Source organism: Eptesicus fuscus, chromosome 12, assembly GCF_027574615.1.
Source record: "Eptesicus fuscus isolate TK198812 chromosome 12, DD_ASM_mEF_20220401, whole genome shotgun sequence".
In the NCBI taxonomy this organism is placed as follows: Eukaryota; Metazoa; Chordata; class Mammalia; order Chiroptera; family Vespertilionidae; genus Eptesicus; species Eptesicus fuscus.
The window spans coordinates 41,158,483-41,177,260 of record NC_072484.1 but is presented as its reverse complement, the minus strand read 5'-3'; the positions used below and the strand labels follow the sequence as shown (position 1 = coordinate 41,177,260).

General features: G+C 44.3%; 1 protein-coding gene across 1 annotated transcript in view; it reads left to right on the top strand.

Moving 5' to 3' along the window:
* The window catches only part of ALPK2 (alpha kinase 2), an 84,881-nt gene that overhangs the window by 26,663 nt on the left and 39,440 nt on the right, over window positions 1–18,778 (top strand). The window lies entirely within an intron of this gene.

The following is an 18,778-nucleotide window of genomic DNA, read 5'->3' as shown; positions in this document are numbered from 1 at the left end:
CCAACTTTATATAGGAGCCTAGTCTTGATTTTATAGAAGATTTGATATACTCCAAAGAAAATAAAATATTCCCCAATGCATTCCAACTTATTAAACTCACTGTAAAAAAATAAAAATGTAATACATTGATTTCTAACAATCAAGCCATAAGATAGGCAATCTAAAAATCTCCAGCTCTGAGGCAGCTTTTTTACTGAGCAAATGGTTCTGTTCCACTGCCCAAACTGACATACAAAAGCCCCATTTATACTTTACTTTTTGCACGAGAGGTGATTTATCCTATTTGGTTGTTTAACACCCACCACTTTGCTGAGCACGTGCCCCTGACCACAGATTCATGCCCAAGATAAGTTTATGGAGGTGGTTGGGCCAAATGTCAGTGCAAAATTCAGTTACAATATTAATTTTTGCATGTCAATAAATATAGCATTTCTTTTTCTATTCGTAAAATGCTCTTCATGGCTCAGCAAAGTGCTTTTTTTACAGTTGTTTACCCATATTGAGCCTTTCTTTAGACAAATTAATTATTACAGGTTGGGGGGAGATGTGAAATAGCCAAGAAGGAGGAAGTGGAAGGGAGGGGGCTATGGACACTTTTAGTTTTAGATCCTCACTGTGAGGGGCAATTTCTAGCTCCTCAATTGCCCAAAATTGAGAGGAGCTAAGGGAAGGAGCCCCCCTGGTCATCCTCAGCTTGTGCCTGAACTAAATTCTGAGATCTAGACTCATGTTGACTAGCCTGCTCACTTGTTGACTAGCAATGCAGCTAACACAATGGGCCATCTCTGGGGCCAGGGTTGTCTGTCTTATGCACATTCTTGTCTCTATCAAAGTTCTTTTTTAAAAAATTATTTTATTGATTTTGAGAGAGAGAGAGAGAGAGAGAGAGAGAGAGAGAGAGAGAGAGAGAGAGAGAAACATTAATTTGTTACTCCACCCATTTATGCATTCATTGGTTGACTCTTGTATGTGCCTGGAACAGGGATTGAACCTGCAACCTTGGCATGTCAGGATGATGCTCTAACCAACTGAGCTACCTGGCCAGAGTCTATTGAAGTTCTTATGGGCCTTTTGCTCACACATTCACACATACGTACTCACACATTCATGAATGCACACCCAGCTCGCCAGCTATATGCCCAAGGTCCCCCTGTGTTTTGTGGCACGGCTATTATCTCAGAACCAGGAACATGACTTCTGAGAAAGCTTGCCCTTTCTCACTACGCTGTGCCCAGTAGCAGAGCTGAGTTCTCACTCCAGGGACAACCAGAAATGTGAACGAAAGCTGTATATTCAAGAGCAGTTCCGTGCAGCTTGGAATTCGAAATAGGATTTCTTTATCTGTGGCAATTATTTCACCTTGACTAAAGCAAGAACATTTTGCCACAGGAAAAGTGGCATAGTGAGTACAGATTCTTTTACCCGTGCAAAAGGTTACTGTAGAACTGCAGGAAATGTCTGTGTTTCTAACACACATATGCAGTAGAGCCAGGTTTACAGCAAATGACTAAATATTCTTGTAAATGTTACAGCAAATGACTAAATATTCTTGTAAATGTGACACAAAAGCATGGGAGGGGTCAATGGGAATGAAATCAAACTTTAAAAATACTGTCTCCCCAAAAGACTAATGAATCTTTTCATAACGAAGTCAATAGAGATTTTAAATATGTATTCCAGACATTGGAGGCTTGTGGGAAACTAAAAATTTGCACTGATTAAAGATCCCTGGTTGGGGGTAACACTTAGTAAATTTGCCCACTCTTGGCTCTTGCCTCATTCACTTACCTTAGGTGTCTTTTGTAGAGAGAGTGACCAGCAGCTTATCTTTTAGTATTTTCTCTTCATCTGTATGTTGCTCTTAGCATTCTGGGAAAAATTCCGTATCTCTAATTCTATGTTATAAGCACAAGCCTATTTTGTAGACTATCTCCTGCCCACACCTAAGTCTCCAGGTGTACTTACTTCCTCGCTTCCTTTCCTGCTTTTACAATGCAAGGCCATCTTGTTCTGCTTAGTCTTGAAATAATACTTACCCAGGCTAGGACTGGAAAGCCCCCAGTTTCTCTACTTTTATGGAAGATGCCAAAGTTAATCCCAGTTTGGGAGTGGAAAACAGAGAGAGGGTACCCCAGGTTAACTTGAATCATCTTCAAGGGTACACCGCCAATCCTTCACCTTGGTTTTGATCTCACTTTTCTGATCCAACTCAGAGGCAAGACCTGACAAGCTGCCCATCTTAAGTTTCCCTGTAGCCACACTGGGGTAAGATCATCTTCACTCCTAAATCAGAAGTGCTGTGCCTGTCCTTTGGCGGAGCTGCCCAGCCTCAACCCAGAGGGCCTTACATTTCTCTCTAGGGTCATGGGGTCTCAAGTCTACAGTATGGAAATGTCTTCTTAGGTTCTGATAAGAGCCTTTCTGATTAGAAATAAGCACTAAGCCTAGAAGGCGAGCTCTATGGTGGCAGGGAGTTTTGTCACTACATTTTGCTCATTGATATATCTAAGCCCTTGGAATAGTGCTGGCCACATAATAGGCACTCAGAAATTAGTAAGTAGCTACATGATACTAGATTAAATTCCAGGTATAGTCAAGTATGATTCTATGATGATCAGTCTCAACCACTTTATGGCTTTCATTGTCGTAAGTATAGTCCGTGGCTTCCTTCGCATACCAACTTTCCAAGAGGAAACTGCTTCCCATTGCTTTGGTCCTGGGAATGGATCGGTTTGTGCTAGAGCATCTATACATTGTACTTGGGTTCCCTTGTGAATGTTGGTGATTCACATACAACCTTGGCATTATCAGTTCCTATTAATTCTCACAATGCTAACCAGATCCAGGAAGATCTTATATCGCCTTAGCATTCAAGACCTTCCAGAATATTGCTTCCATCTACTTCTGAGAGGCAAAGCAGGCATACCCATTGGTTTCCTTATCTGGAAAATGACGAATTTTCTCAGATGGTGTGTTCTCCATCTTCTTGTCTGAAAACCCTTGCGTGGCTTGTTGCTAGCTCCGCTCTTCTGGTCCTTCAAGGCCAAGATCCTGCAGGGTCCTTCAAGTTGCACCTCCCCTGAAATGCTTTCCTCATTCCTACCTATGATTTCTCCCTCCAGAGAAACAAAGATTCTTGGCCCCATATTTTGTATAGTGTAGTGGGCTCCAAAACTGCGTTTGGTTCCTGCCCAGCTGCTTTCTGACTCTGTGACCCTGGGAACAAATACTTAAGCTCTCTCAGTCCCAGTTTCCTCATCAAACCCAGAAATAACACTAATTCTAATTCTAATTAATTCTAATTCTAATTCTAATTCTACTAATAATACTTCATAGTGTTGTGAGGATTGAAGCCTTGCATATAAAATGCTCAGCACAGTCTCTATTATGCAGTTAACATTTAAAAAGTATTATTCTCTTTACTTTGTTTATTTACCTCTTTTTTGTTATTGTTGTTAATCCTCACCGAAGAATGTTTTTCCATTGATTTTTTAGAGAGAGTGAAAGAGGGGGAGAGACAGAGAGAGAAAAATCGATGTGAGAGAGACATCAATTGGTTGCTTCCCGCATATGCCCTGAGCAGGGCCGGGGATTGAGCCTGCAACTGAGGTACGTGCCCTTGACTGGAATTGAACCCAGGACCCTTAAGTCTTCGGGCTTACACTCTATCCACTGAGCCAAACCGGCTAGGGCTATTTACCTTCTAAATACATATGTTCTTTCTTCACATATTGAAGACATATTGACGGCTGGCTACAAGTGGCTTTATACCTCTTTTTGGTTGAAATTTTTATGAAATAATTGTCCATGCTCATGCAGCTGTAAGGAATAATACAGAGCACTCACTGTACACTTTGCCTAGGTTCCCCCGATTAGTAGCATTGTGCAAAGCTGTAGTATAATATCACAACCAATAAGATCAGTAGATGCTATGACAATTACAGCTTCTACTGATCTTATTCAGATTTCCCCATGTATTGGTGCACATGTGTATTAAATCTATGCAAACATATCACCTGTGTAGGTTCATGTGATAACTGTGGTAGGAAACTTCAGTTTAATATAAGTTCAGCCTAGTAGCTAGGCAGGCAGTGCAAGACCAGGGTATGCAGCAACTTGAAAATTTGCATGGCCAGGTAGCTAGTGACAGGCAGGGTACATAATGGGTCTCCAGCAAAAAAATCTTTTAAGCTTAGAAAAATATAAGCAGATAATCCAAACCTTCTTACAATATAGTTTTCATATCTGGGACAGCGCAACCTGAAATTTTGGATTCATTTGCATAATAAAATGTGTCCCCACCAAAATAACAACTGTTAAAACTGTCTCCAGGAGGCCGATAAGCCAGCTCTCTACTGATGATGGGAAGGGCAGAAGTTTATAAGTGCTCATCTCTCAGCACCTGGCAGTCGCGTCTCCTGTCAGCACCGCTCATGGCCAACCCAGGGAGTAGGCCGATCATTTGTTTTTAATCACAAAGCCTGATGCACCTCTCCTGCCAAATACCACCACTGCCTGGACCTGCAAGATGATTGGATGTCCTGGTTCACTGCAGGAATAGTACCCAGTTCATGTTAAATAATCAATGGAACATCATTAGTTCCCACAGCCTTGCTACTCAGTGTGGTCTGCAGACACTTTGTCAAAATGCAGATTCCCAGGCCCTGCCTTAGTTCCACTGACCCAGAATCTGCATTTTAACCCGATTCATAGGAGACACATATGCAGACTGATGTTCCAGACGCCCTGGTCTAGAGATGAGATCTTTCCCAGATTAGAAAAGCCCCAAACAGTCGCCTCAACCCTGGCGACATGTGGGACCACCTGGGACCTTAAAACATTTTGATGCCCAAGTTCCGCTCCCAGACATTCTGCTCACATTCTGTCCGTGGTGTGGCTTGGGCATTGGGGGTTTTAAATGCTCCCAGGTGGTTCTCTGTACTCAAAGGTGGAGAATCCTCATTGTGCTTTAAAATCACCTGTGGTCTTTCTACCTCTAGAAGTCCTGATTTAGGTGGTTCTAGGGTGGGCTAAGAATGCAGGGGGTCTCCCTGGGGGGCTCCAGGTCCCCCCCAAGGGCTGCAGAGAGCTAAAGTTGTTACCTTGTGAAAGTGTTCTCAGGGATTTTGGGACCCCTTCTCCCTGGGTTCCCCCAGTCTTAGCCAAGGAACAAAGCACAGCAATGGGTATCCTCCACACATAAGGGTTCCTGCTTCAGTGCAAAATATGCATTTCTGAAACACCTCACATTTTGCAAAATCACACACTTAAAATATCAGGACTCCTGGGAAACAGCATCCTCACAGGCCACTTCATGAACAGGCCATTTTAGTACCAGAGACAAAAGCAAAAACGTACCCAGAAAGCTCCCTTGGACCAGCGAGGGCGGTGGCTCAGGTTGGCCAGTGATTAAAAATACACGAGATAATTGAATGAAAATGCTAAATACCTTTAGACAGAGCAAGCTGGCGGGTGCTGAGGCAGAGTGGATCTCCAGCAGCCAGGGGGGCTGCGGTGAAGGTGGGCCTGAGAGATGCCGCCTGCCCTCAGTGACACGGGCCTGGAGAGCGCTTCTTAGGAGAGAGGACCGCTGGGCTAGGTTGTGGTTTCAATTTTATTAAAATTTGACTTGAAAGGGTCCCTGCTGCCAGTGCACAAGCTGAGTTACAGGCTATTTCACTTCCTGCTCAAGATTCTATCATTTACTCCAGGGATTCAGAGCCCCTTAGCCTAGGAAAAATAACATAGAAACCAATGCAGCATCTGCGTTATACTGACGTCTTTCCCCTATTAACTGATCTCAAAGGGCAGTGGTCGGCAAAACTCGCGAGCGCTGTTTGCCGCTCTATTGACTAATGAGTTTGCTGACCACTGTCATAGGGCCATTCCCTTATTAACTCATCTCATAAGGCCATTCCCCTATTCAGCCATCTCATAAGGCCATTCCGCTATTCACCCATCTCATAGGGCCATTCCCCTATTCACCCATCTCATAGGGCCATTCCCCTATTCACCCATGTCATAGGGCTAAGTCATTACAGCACATGTGTTGTAGCACAGAGACCCCATGGAGCCCAAAGGCCTCCTCCTGCTCAGGTGCTCTGAGTCCTCAGGGCAACGCATCAAAAGTGAGGGCCTGGATTTATTTGCATTGGATCACCTACTAAGGTGCATGTCTAAAAATACAAATCTCTAAAATTTCCCTCAGACGTGTTGAACCTGCACTTTTAATAAGCTCTCAAGGTGATTCTCATGGGCAGTAGAATTTAAACCATCAGCTTAATAAGACTGAGACCTAGAGAGAAAACTACAATTTGAGGTGTTCCGGTAAAGAATCACAGGATTTAGGAAACAACGGGAAGTTTAGGGTTTGGCTAGTGTAACCACTTCGCCCAAAGAGGAAAAAAACCCCCACATGATTTGGATTTTTCTCTGCTTCCTAGTGGCTTGCTCTAAATGTGGCTTGTTCTTCACCTGCCCGGCAACTGAAATAAATACAGATCCTGATTTATTGTAACTAATCCAAAACAGGTGTGTCGTGTCCAGCTGAGTTTTATTTTGAGGAGCAGTTCAGTGACAGGAATTTGGGTGGCAGCAGTAGAGGCTGGAGAGGAGGGTCACTTGGCTGCTAGGGTGGGTTGTAGTCCCCGTAGCAAATGTCTCATCACTGCCTTGGGTGGGAGCTGGGTGCCACAGACATACCTGAGTGGTCCTTTTGCTATGATTGAAAACGCACTTGCTTTGCTGAAATGGGATAGAAAAAACGTGGGACTAACCAATCATCAATCAGTACAAATGACAAAGCTATGGTCATGAAAACAGTATGGTAGTAGCCCCAAATAGATAAATAGATAAACCAAACTGAGTAGAGAGTACAGAATCAGACCCAAGACTATATTGGAAATTGGCTTATGATAGAAATAGCCTCTCAAGTTTTAGAGAAGAAACACAATCTTCAATGGTGACACAGTTAGTCAACCATATGAGAAAAATACAACAAGACCAGTACCTGACAATGGACCCCAAATAAATCCAGAGGGGTCTCTGAGTTAAATATTAACAAACAAACAAAACTGTAGACTACTGGAGAAAGTATTGGAAACTATTTTTATGACTTTGAAAGCCGTAAGTTCTTAGGACCCAAAGAAAAACAAAAAATAAAGCAAAGAATAAAATAGATAATTTTGATTACATAAAATTAAAAGTTTCTATATAACAAAAAAAATACACATTATTAAAATGTAAATGAAATTGACACACCAGGAGAAATTGGTGGTATATATAATAAAGATTAATTTCCAAAGTATATAAAAAACAAATAGATAAGAAAAATACTCCTAACTGAATTTTAAAAAAGGTAAAGTTAAATAAATGTGAAGTTCATAGAAGAGGGAATACAAATGGTTAATAAACATATAGGAAGATGTATAACAAGGATGATAATATCAAGTTGTTGAGATTATGAAGAAATGGGTACATTGATTGCCAGCAAGAGTATGATGCTATCTCTTAAAATTAAAAACAGCATTACCCATTATGTAGCAGTTTTATTTTTCAATATCTACTCTTGAGGAATCTTGTATATGGGCCTAAGGAGACATGTACCATAATATGTGCTGCAGAATTATTTGTCTAAGGAAACATTTATGTGGAAATGGCTAAATAAAATGTAGCCTGTTTAATTGATAGCCATTGAGAAACATTATGTATAGTGTGAGTAAGGTATATTACAGAATGATACTCTAAGGTACTCTATGATATCATTCATGCCCCAAATCCAACCCATAATAGTTTGTTATTTGTTTACACACACACACACACACACACACACACACACGCACGCACACATATTTTTAAGTCTGGAAGAATCCACACCAAAATGATAATGGTGACTAACTTCGGGGAAGGAAATAAGAATCTTGCATTCAGAGGGGTGCCTTGTGATATCATGCTTTTAATGCAAACTATTGGATTATTACCAGTATTATTAAAAATTAATTTTTTACAAAAGGAAAACAAACTGGGCCTAAGAATCCTTGATTTAGTCCTGGTTCAGCCACTAAACGGTACATCTTAAGTAATTTCTCCTCCTCTTTGGGCCTCTTTGCTTAGTGCGAGCTGAAGGGGTGAAACATGAAGATCTCTGTTTCCTAGGCACTAAAGGCCCTTGGACCCCTAACAAAATATATATCAAATAAAGTGGAAGAAAATGTGGATCTTAAGGTGAGGAAAGCCTTTTTAAGCATAAAGGGGGAAAATTGATAAATCAGACAATGTAAGAATCTTGCACATAAAAGACACCACAATAGAATTTAAAGACAAATAAAAACTTAGAAACACACTTGTAATGTGTAGGCAAAGAAAAAAGTGTACAGAGGAGAAACCAAGATGGCGGCGTAGGTAAACACCTAACCTGCTGCCTCACACAACAATTTCAAAACTACAACTAAAGGACAAAACGGACATCATCCAGAACCACAGGAAGGCTGGCTGAGTGGAAATTCTACAACTAGAAGGAAAGAGAAAAGCACACTGAGACTCACAGGAGCTGTGGAAGGCAGAGGTACGGAGGCTTGTGCGCGGAGAGGGCTGGTAACTGAGTATGTGGCTGGCTTTCTCAATCAGGAGGGAGACAAAAGCTCCCAACTGCTCTGAACTTCAGTTCCGGGCGAGACTCTGGGGACCCAGACTCATTCAGAGAGAAACTGGACTGTCTGGCAGCGGGCAGAAACTTGAGGGCAGCTTTCTCTCAGAGTGCTTGCAGCGATTACCGCAGGACACTGAGACCCAGGGGACTCTTAGGGAAGGACTGACGAGAAGCCATTGCTGTTTGCTCCACCCTGAGACCCCACCCCATGAAGCCATTGCTGTTTGCTCCGCCCTGAGACTCCTCCCCATCCAAGATGAGCACAGAGGCTTTTGCAAGTCTTGTCTCACAAGGTTGTCTCCAGCACAGAAGTTCTCCCAGCGTAGACACAGCTGATCCTTACAGCCAATTGGCCTGGAGGTCAATTCCTCCCAGTGATACCAACAACAATCAAGGCTTAACTACAACAAGACTGTGCACACAGTCCACAAAGGGGTGCACCAAGAGTGTCCACCTCAGGTAACTGGGGAGGCTGAGCCACTGGGCCCTATAAAACACCTAGCACATAAAGCCACTCTCTCAACTCAGGGAAGCAGTCAAAATGCGGAGACAAAGAAACAGGTCACAAATGAAAGAAATGGAGGAAAGCAAACGACTGGATATAGAGTTCAAAACCATGGTTATAAGGCTTTTCAAGAATTTTCTAGAAAAGGCCGATAAATTTAGTGAGACCCTTGAGGATATGAAAAAGGACCAACTAGAAATTAAGCATACACTGACTGAAATAAAAAATAATATACAGAGATCCAACAGCAGACTAGAGGATCCCAAGAATCAAGTCAAATATTTGAAATACAAAGAAGCAAAAAACAACCAACCGGAAAAGCAAAAAGAAAAAAGAATCCAAAAATATGAAGATAGTATAAGAAGCCTCTGGGACAACTTCAAGCGTACCAACATCTGAATTATGGGGGTGCCAAAAGAAGAGAAAGAGCAAGATTCTGAAAACCTATTTGAAGAAATAATGACTGAAAACTTCCCCCACCTGGTGAAAGAAATAGATTTACAAGTCAAGGAAGCACAGAGAACCCCAAACAAGAGAAATCCAAAGAGGACCACACCAAGACACATCATAATTAAAATGCCAAGAGCAAAAGACAAAGAGAAAAATATTAAAAGCAGCAAGAGAAAATCAGTTAGTTGCCTACAAGGGAGCACCCATACAATTGTCAGCTGATTTCTTAACAGAAACTATGCAGGCCAGACAGGAGTGGCAAGAAATATTCAAAGTGATGAATAGCAAGAACCTACAACCAAGATTACTCTACCCAGCAAAGTTATCATTCAGAATTGAAGGTCAGATAAAGAGTTTCACAGATAAGAAAAAGCTAAAGGAGTTCATCACCACCAAACCAGTATTATATAAAATGCTGAAAGGTACTCTTTAAGAAGAGGAAGAAGAAGAAAAAGGTAAAGATAAAAATTATGAACAACAAATACATATCTATCAACAAGTGAATCTAAAAATCAAGTGAATAAAAAATCTGAGGAACAGAATAAACTGGTGAATATAATAGAATCAGGGGCATAGAAAGGGAGTGGACTGACAAATCTTGGGGGGAAAGGGTGTGGGGGGTGCGAGAAGAGACTGGACAAAAATTGTACACCTATGGATGGGGACAGTGGGGGGGTAAGGGCAGAGGGTGGGGTGGGAACAGGGTGGACAGGAGCTATGGGGGTGGGGGTAAAGAGGAACAATTGTAATAATCTGAAAAATAAAGATTAAAGAAAAAAAGAAAAAAGTGTACAAAAAGATGAACAGCTTAATCAAAAATAGGTAAAGGAATCAAATAGGCAATTCATTAAAAATGTACAATTATACCATAAACTTTGCAACTCACTTCCTCCTTTTCTCCTTCCTTCCTTCCTTTTTCAATTTTCAGAGAATATTCTGGCAACCAAAAATATTTCCAGACATTGCCAAATGTCCCCTGAGGGGAGAGGGCAGCAAAAATCACCCTATATTGATTAGCTGTGGCTAAATTCTATACCAAATCAGCTCTGTCCAATAGGAATTTTATGCAAACCACATATGTAATTTTGTGTATATTCACAAGTTATGCAACCTATCACCACTATTTAAGTCCAGAATATTTTTATCATCCCCAAGAGAAACTCATTAACATGTTAAGTGCCCAGCCTGTTTTGTCTTCTGGATGGAAAGTATAGTGTCGGTCACTGGTGACTGACTGGGCGCTTAACGTGTTAATAGTGACTTTCTATTTTGCTCTTTTCCTATCTTTTGGCAACCCTAATTTTTGTCTCTGTAGATATGCCTATTCTGGATATCTATATATATAAAAGCCTAAGCGACTGAATGACCAGTTGACCAGTTGCTATGTCACTCACTGACCACCAGGGGGCAGACGCTCAATGCAGGAGCTGCCCCCTGGTGGTCAGTGTGCTCCCACAGCAGAAGTGCCGCTCAGCTGGTGTTAGATGCTGGGCTCACAGCCTGCAAGTGCAGCTGTGGCAGCGGCAGGCACAGTGGGGCTGGGATGAGTAGAGCCATGCAACACCCAGCCCAGCTTGGGCTCCTCCCTGGCTGCCTGCCGCTTCGTGCACTACCACATCCTTCGGGGGATGTCGGACTGCCGGTTAATCGGAATCAGGCGGAAACCAGCAGTCTGACATCCTCTGAGGGATCCCAGATTGCAAGAGGGTGCAGTCCAGGCTGAGGGACCCCACCGGTGCACAAATCCCTGCACTGAGCCTCTAGTTTCATATAAATGGAATCATACAAGTGGCTTTTGTCTTTCTGCTTTTGTTCACTTAACATAATATTTTCAAGGGTCATCCATGTTGGAGCATCTACCAGTTCTTCATTTCTTTTTATGGGTGGGTAATATTACACTGTATGGGGATACCACATTTATTTTTATCCATTCATCAGTTGATGGGCATTTGGGCTCTTTCCATTTGGTAGCTACTATGGATAATGCCTGTATAAACATTCATGTACAAGTTTTTGTGTGGACACATGTTTTCAGTTCTCTTGGGTAGATACCCAGGAGCGGAATTGCTGGGTACTCTATATGTAACCTTTTGAGGAAGTACCAGTCTGCACCATTTTACATTCCAACCAGCAGTAAATAAGAGTAAGCCAGATATGTAATTTTAATTTTTTGGAAGCCACATTAAAAAAAGAAGTTTAACAATATAAGCAAAGTAAACTTGAATATCTTATTAATATACTCAACATAACCAAAATATTATTTTAATGTATAATCTATATTAATGAGATATTTTACTTTTTTTTTTTTTGGCTGCCAGCATATCTCAATTTGGGTGCTAACTTTGCATTGGAAATGCTTGATCTGTATTGCGATTTCATGAAATTAACAGTTGAAGGAGTAGATTCACATGCACAAATTGTTCCAAATCTACTTAAAATAGTCTCTCACTGAATCACACATGTCCATTTTTCATTTACATGTAAATTAATTAAAATTAAATAAAATTTAAAATTCAATTCCTTAGTTGCACTAGATACTCATTAGCCACATATGACTAATAAATGGCTACTGGGTTGGACAGCCCAGATTAGTTATTTCTGTTGCACTTGTGATTTTTAAAAAACATACTGCCCTAGGCCTTAACCTTGTTTTTCCCCCTCTTCTACACCTGATCCAGTGACAGAATATGATTTTCTCTCTCTTATTCTCTCTCTCTCTTTTATTGTTTGAAATAGACTTTCTGTTCTAGTGCAGTTTTAGGTTCACAGAAAAATTAAGTGGAAGGTACACAGATTTTTTATATGACAAACTACCCCCACATACAAAGCACATCCCCTACCAGAGTGGTCCATTTCTTACAATCAATGAACCTACACTGACACATCATTATTACTCAGAGTCCATAGTCTACGGTAGGGTTTCACTCTTGGTGTTGTACATTCTATGGGTCTTGACAAATATATAATGGTATGTATTCACCATTAGAGTATGTAATTCTATTTTAGAAGAGCTGCTTCCTGTATGCCATACATTCCTCACCCAGGTCTACTGGTTTGAAACAAGTGGCAAACAGCAGTAATTGTCATCATAGGGACCCCTTAGCCTCCAAGCCCTCACTCATGCAACCCTTATTTCTAACGGCAAGCTCTAACTAAGCCCCCCACTTCCAGGGCCTTAGTGTCCCAGTTGGCATCCCGGCAGCCCTGCTGCTTGTTGGTCAGGCTCCACTGTGTCTCTTGTATCACTTTAAAAACAACATGCCACCCTGCCCCCAAGCCATCTATCAGGTTACTGTCAAGCTACAGGACAAAACAGGACACATTCCAGTGGTCTTGGAGGTCATAGGTTACTGGGCTGGGGAAATCAGATGTAAATTGACATCTGGGGAGTGAGGGGGGATGGCTTTTCCCTTCAAAGTGTTTTTGTCATGGGTTTTCATCTGAGATGTCTAAGGGCTCAAGAACAGCATGGCCATCTTCCCAGAAGCCAGGAGTTGGTGCCTGGGCTCCTACAGGATTGTGCTCCTCAAACTCCTCCTTGCACGCAGTTCACTGGGGAGCTCAGCAGATCATTTGGTTCAGCATGTCGGGGGTGGGGCCTAGGAACCTGTATTTCTAACAAACTCCCAGGGCTTTCCAGGGACCACACTGTAACAAAGGCATCGGGTTTTTCCCTGGGAGTATTCAATTCATCCCACCCCGCCCTCCTACCCTCCTGCACCACTCCCAATTGCCCAATAGCTAATAATAGCTTCCGGTTATTGAGTGGCGATGTGTGCCAGAGACTGTGCTATGACTTCAGTGCATGAGCTTGTTTAATTATCTCAACAACCCAGCGAGATAAATCCCGCTGCTGTCCGGGCTCCGGGTCAGGGGGGGAGTGCGGCCTGGCTTTGAACAGCCTGCCTAACTTCAGGCCCTCAAGCCCCAACCGTGACATTACCTAACTTCCTAATTCCATTTTAGGTCTGAGTTCCTTGACCCTCTTTAGAACGAAAATAAACTCTGATAACTGTGGCTGCCTCTGGTGAAAGGGATGGAGAGGGTGGCTGGGGCCTGAGGGACACTTAATTGTCACTCTATTGCCTTTCACTGTGTACCTTGTGAATTTTGTACTGTGTGTGTATGCGCCTGTGTGCGTGCGTGTGTGTGTGTGTGTGTGTGTGTGTGTGTGTTATTTGTGTGTGTATTATCTACTCAAATAAACAAAGTTGTTTTTTTTTAAATAAGTAAGTTAAAAATAAGTCCATGGCCTTGCTAGTTAGAACCATAAACCAACAGCTGGACCAGTATCAGACCAGTTCTCAGGGCAAGGGGATCAGATAACTTCCTCCGAAATGGGCATTCAGCATCGCTGCTGAGACGGCGAAGGTCCCTAAGGCTCCAGCCATCTCCTTCCCATCCTCTGGGACTCTACCTAACAAGGCTGGTCTACAGTTTCCACCAGAGGATAAAAGATACTCTTACACCCTGGTTGGTAAGGGCTTTTCCAGAACTGGTAGATTCTGTAGTAATAATTTGATGAGTACACAATCTTGGTAAAAATGAGGCTTTTCAAAGTCCTATGTGAGGATTCCTTCCCTTTGGACAACTTGACATGCTCTGAATTCCACGGGTGCGTATCTTTGCTCTTTTGTGACATCACACATGAACAGAGAGGAGAAAATAATGACATTAACCAAAAACTAGGTGGACTCAGCATGTGGGTGCCCAGATGTGATTCGAACTTCAGTGGTATCTTGCTAACTTAAGCTAATAGCTGTGATCATGAAAACATGAACTTTAACATGCATTTTAAAGGAATGTAGGTTAATCACTTCCAAATCCACACCGTGAGTCAATCTAATTGCTAAGAAGAGTTTACCAGAAGTGGCTCTGACCTAACCTGTTTTACTGAACATATAAACTTCTAATGCAATTAGCCATAATTAAGTGACCACATCGGAGAATTAATTGGCTCAGGGGACATATTAAGAGAAACCAAGGTCCAGTTTGGGTGGGACCAGGTGAGTATAGATGATGATATTAGGGAGGTTTGGGCCAGAACCTGCAGGGCCTTATGACTTGAAGTTGAGGGAAGAAACTCAGCCAAGGGCCAGGCAAATAGAATTTTCCTGCTATGCTCAAAATACCTTTGGACACCTCCACCTGTCCCTCCAAAAAAACCCGTTCCTCCTAAGTTCATTAGCTTCACACACATGTACAGTAATGACATGGCCCTCGCACTGTCCCTCTGACTGCTCTTCCTATCATTAACAGAAGGGACATAAGCTCGTGCACAACAAATCCTGGGTCTTCACAGACAAAGGCAGCTGGAACAAAGCCAGCCCAACACTTGGGCGCAGGAAACATGGCGAGAGCTCATCGTTTTGAGCAACATTTGCAGACTGCAGGAAACATTCACCCGAGTCTTCATAGGTCCTCACATGTCCTAGTGCTGTAGGTCACAGAGGTCACCACTGAGAGGTGGCCATTACCCTGGCCCACCTGGCCTCAGGTCCAGTGGTTCCTGCTCTTTCTGTGTCCCCCAGGATCCTGATGGCCCATCTTGCAGGTGCCACACAGCCATGTCCCCCAGGCTCTTGCTCACTCCCTGGCATTGGCATTGGCATTGTCCTGGAAGTTGGGAGCAGAGACACCCCAGGTCCTTCTGTCCTGCCTTCATTCTCAGGCCAGCAAATCTCTCTCCCCAGGGGAGGTCAGTCTCTGATCAAAATACTCTTTCCATGTCCTTCATTCATCCAACAAATATTTACTGAACACCCGCTATGTGTCAGACCCGTTTCTGTGTGCCAGGGACATCACAGCGAGCAAAGCACAGTCCTGCCCTCAGGACACTTACCTTGTCGCAGGGGACAGGCAGTGAACAGAGCTACCTGGGACATCTGTAGCGGTAAGCGCTGTAAAAACAGACAGGGTCAGGAGCAAAGGGGGTGCTGCTCCAGGAAGCGTGCCAGGCCTCTGAACCTTCTAACTTCTGAAAATCCTCTAAACTCCCAGGATTTTAGGCCTTTGATGCCAGTGAGCTGAGAGTCGAATGCAGCCCCTTGAGGCAGTGAACCACCTCCCCATCTGCTTGACTACAGAGCGAGCAGGAAGGAAATCCCAGGAGAGGCACTGGGGTGGGGGGTGGGTAATAGTCCTTCAGCAACAAGGTGAGGGAACAGGAGTGTCTCATTTAGGGTCGCCCCGTGTCCCTCCACCTCCCCATCTCGTTTCTGAATGGCAGTTCCACCCCCCAGAGCACTCCTGGGGTTGGAGTGGGCAACACTAAGGTGGAAGGAGGCAGGAATTTTGAGCCACTGGACATGCTAATTCATGTCCAGACCTGGCCTCATGACCACTGTGACCATGCTATGCTTTTCAGAGGACCCAGAAACTCAGAGGATTGGCCTGAACAGACACTGATGGATATGAACTTGGAGAAAGCCAACCATGCAAAGCAGAGGAGTGGCCTCTCAGCTGCTCCCTTTCACCCCAGTTTCTCTTCTGAGTTACCTTCATGGAGAGGGACAAGGATAGGAAGAAGCAGAGGGAAGGCAAGAGCCAGCTTCTCCTGGGTTCCTCTGGCATCATCTTCCTTCCTAGATTTTGAATATCTCCTCTGCAGAAGGCTCAGATCAGCTCAGGCCTCCAGCTTCCTGTGCTGCTCCAAAGTCCCTGTCCTCTTGGTGGGTCCCAGGCTCCGGCCGTACCCTGCAGGCCCTGCACTGTGCATGTTGACCTGGTGATGTTCCGTCCACCAACGGGGATGGCCCAGGCTAGTTAACCCCTGGCCAGACCCCTGGAGTCTCCACAGCGCCAGGAAAAGGGCGGGCGGAGAAGCCTCTTAGCCTGTGATTGATTCGAAGGATCCTCTGAGGATCCTCAAGAGAAGTGGAGGTGGGGGCACTCGGCAGGCTGCTGGGGAGGAAGGGGGTCCCCCCACATCACGTCCTCCAAGCGGGTGTACTCAGTGATGTTGCTGTTCGTCTTCTGATCGGGGCTGAGGACGGAGTTCAGGATGTGGCCTGTGGTGACAGAGAGAGATGAACCTCGGCATCCACCACACTGCACTCCATCGTGGTGTCTAGCGTTCCTCCCAGGTGCCTGCAATCAGACACAGGAATGGCAGACATCTACTGCCACGATTCTGAACCCACTCTGGCCCCCCTGGCAGCCCTGGCACACAGCCTTCACCTTTCCCCCAGAACCCCCCAGAACGTGGACACCAATAGCTAAGTTTACAGTGGCTCTGTTACAGCCCAAAGACGACAGCTGAGCTAGCACGTGTTTATTAACCATCTACTTAGTGTTCCAAGTATTACAGCAAGCAGGTGTCTCAACCCCTCAAGGAGCTTGTAGTGGAATTCCCCGAGCTGGAAACCCGAGAGCGGTCCTTATGCCCTCCTCGTCCCCAGTCCCCAAATCCTGTCAATTCTTCCTCCACGGGGTCTCCTGAGTCGGGAGCTTCCGCTCTCTGTTGGTTCCGAAGGCTGGTATAACACATGGTCTCATTGGGTAGCTTCACACAACAGCAGTGGATTCTCCCATAGCTCTGAAGGGCAGAAATCTGAAATCAAGGTGTCGGCAGAGCTGGTTGTCTGGAGGCTCAGAGGAAGACGCTGTTCCATGCCTCGCTCTCGTAGCTTCTGTGGTTGCCGGCCATCCTGGTAGCCGCATCTCTCCAGCTTCTGCCTCTGTGGTCACATGGCGCTTTCCCTGAGTGTCCCTGCGTTCAGGTTTCCCTCTTCTTATAAAGACACCAGCCATCTAATCCAGGGCGGCCTTATCCTAACTTGATTAGGTCACACGCACAGGTGCCACAGGTTAGGATTCAAACATATCTTTTTGAGGGACATGAGTCATCCGTCAACACTCTACATTCCTTCAGCCACCATTGCCGCCCAGGCTCCATCATTTTATCTGGACCATTGCAGTACATTGCTTTCCATTGGCTTCTACTAAGACGCTGTCCAAAGGCTACTGAGACAGTCTTCCTGAAGCCTACATCTGGGAATGTCATTCCCTTGTTTAAAACAACCCCTTCCCAGCCCCTGTCAAACTGTGGTGGGCCCTCTCGCTGCAGGAACCAATCTGAATGCTCTGTGCCATGCATTAGGCATAGCCCCTTTCCACACCATCTCCCTGCTCCCACCCTTCCCGTCCATGCTCCCCACATCCTAGTCATTCTGGATAACTGAGCACTTGCCTGCCCCCGTGCCTTGGTGCGTGCTGTTTCCTCTACCTTCTCTTGAGCATCTGTTGATCTCTTTGACCTTATCTACCTCCTTACACACAGAATGTAAGTTTCAAGAAGACAGAATCTTTCACTGGGAGGGTCTTCCTCTCCCTGAAAGAGAATGAATTTCTCCTCTAACGTTTCATTCCTCTCTGCTGGCATTCACTGTCTGTTATAGCTGTTGGCTTGCCTGCTGGCATTCGCTGTCTGTTATAGCTGGAAGCAGAGATGAAAGGTATTTGCCTAGCTGGGCAGAGATGTCCAAAGGTATTTTGAGCTCCTGTTTCTCCAGGAGCTCTGTGGGGATAGAGCTGGCTTTGATTCATGTGTGAACACCCAGATCCACTGCCTGTCATTATTGTTTGTTACACTGAATTAAATACAGTTAAACAGGCAAGACAGAAACAGGAACAACCATGTTCTCCCACCCCCTCCAATTCACGGCCTCCACGAATTTACAGAGCTGAGGTGGGGGTGGGGCCGGGGCAGGAGGTAAGACGGCAAATTCTGCAAGTTCCCCTTTCTGCTGATGCTCAGAAAATTATCTTTCTGAGTCAGCACAGGTATTTTGATACTGCCTTGAGATTTTGGGCATTTTTTTTTCAAGTGATGTTTTAAAAACAAGTGCTTTCACATTTACTATCAAACTGACGGTGTTGGGTGGAAAGTAACCATTACGAGAATCGTTTACCCCTTAGTCGTTAAGATTTCTAGTTCAGGGTCTAAATCTGGCGACAAACACAAGGAACTCCCCCGTCACTGCTTACAGGTGTGGAGGGCTGTGCTCCAGGATGTTGCTTCATAAGAGCAGGGTGGTGACAAGGAACTGAGGTTCTGAATTCCACGCTCCGGACAGACTGCTTAGCACAGAAGCAAACATCAGTCCCAGAAGAGCACCAGCATCCCTAACACTGCAGCTGGAATACCGTTCTCACCCTCTCTCTTCTGAAGCCCA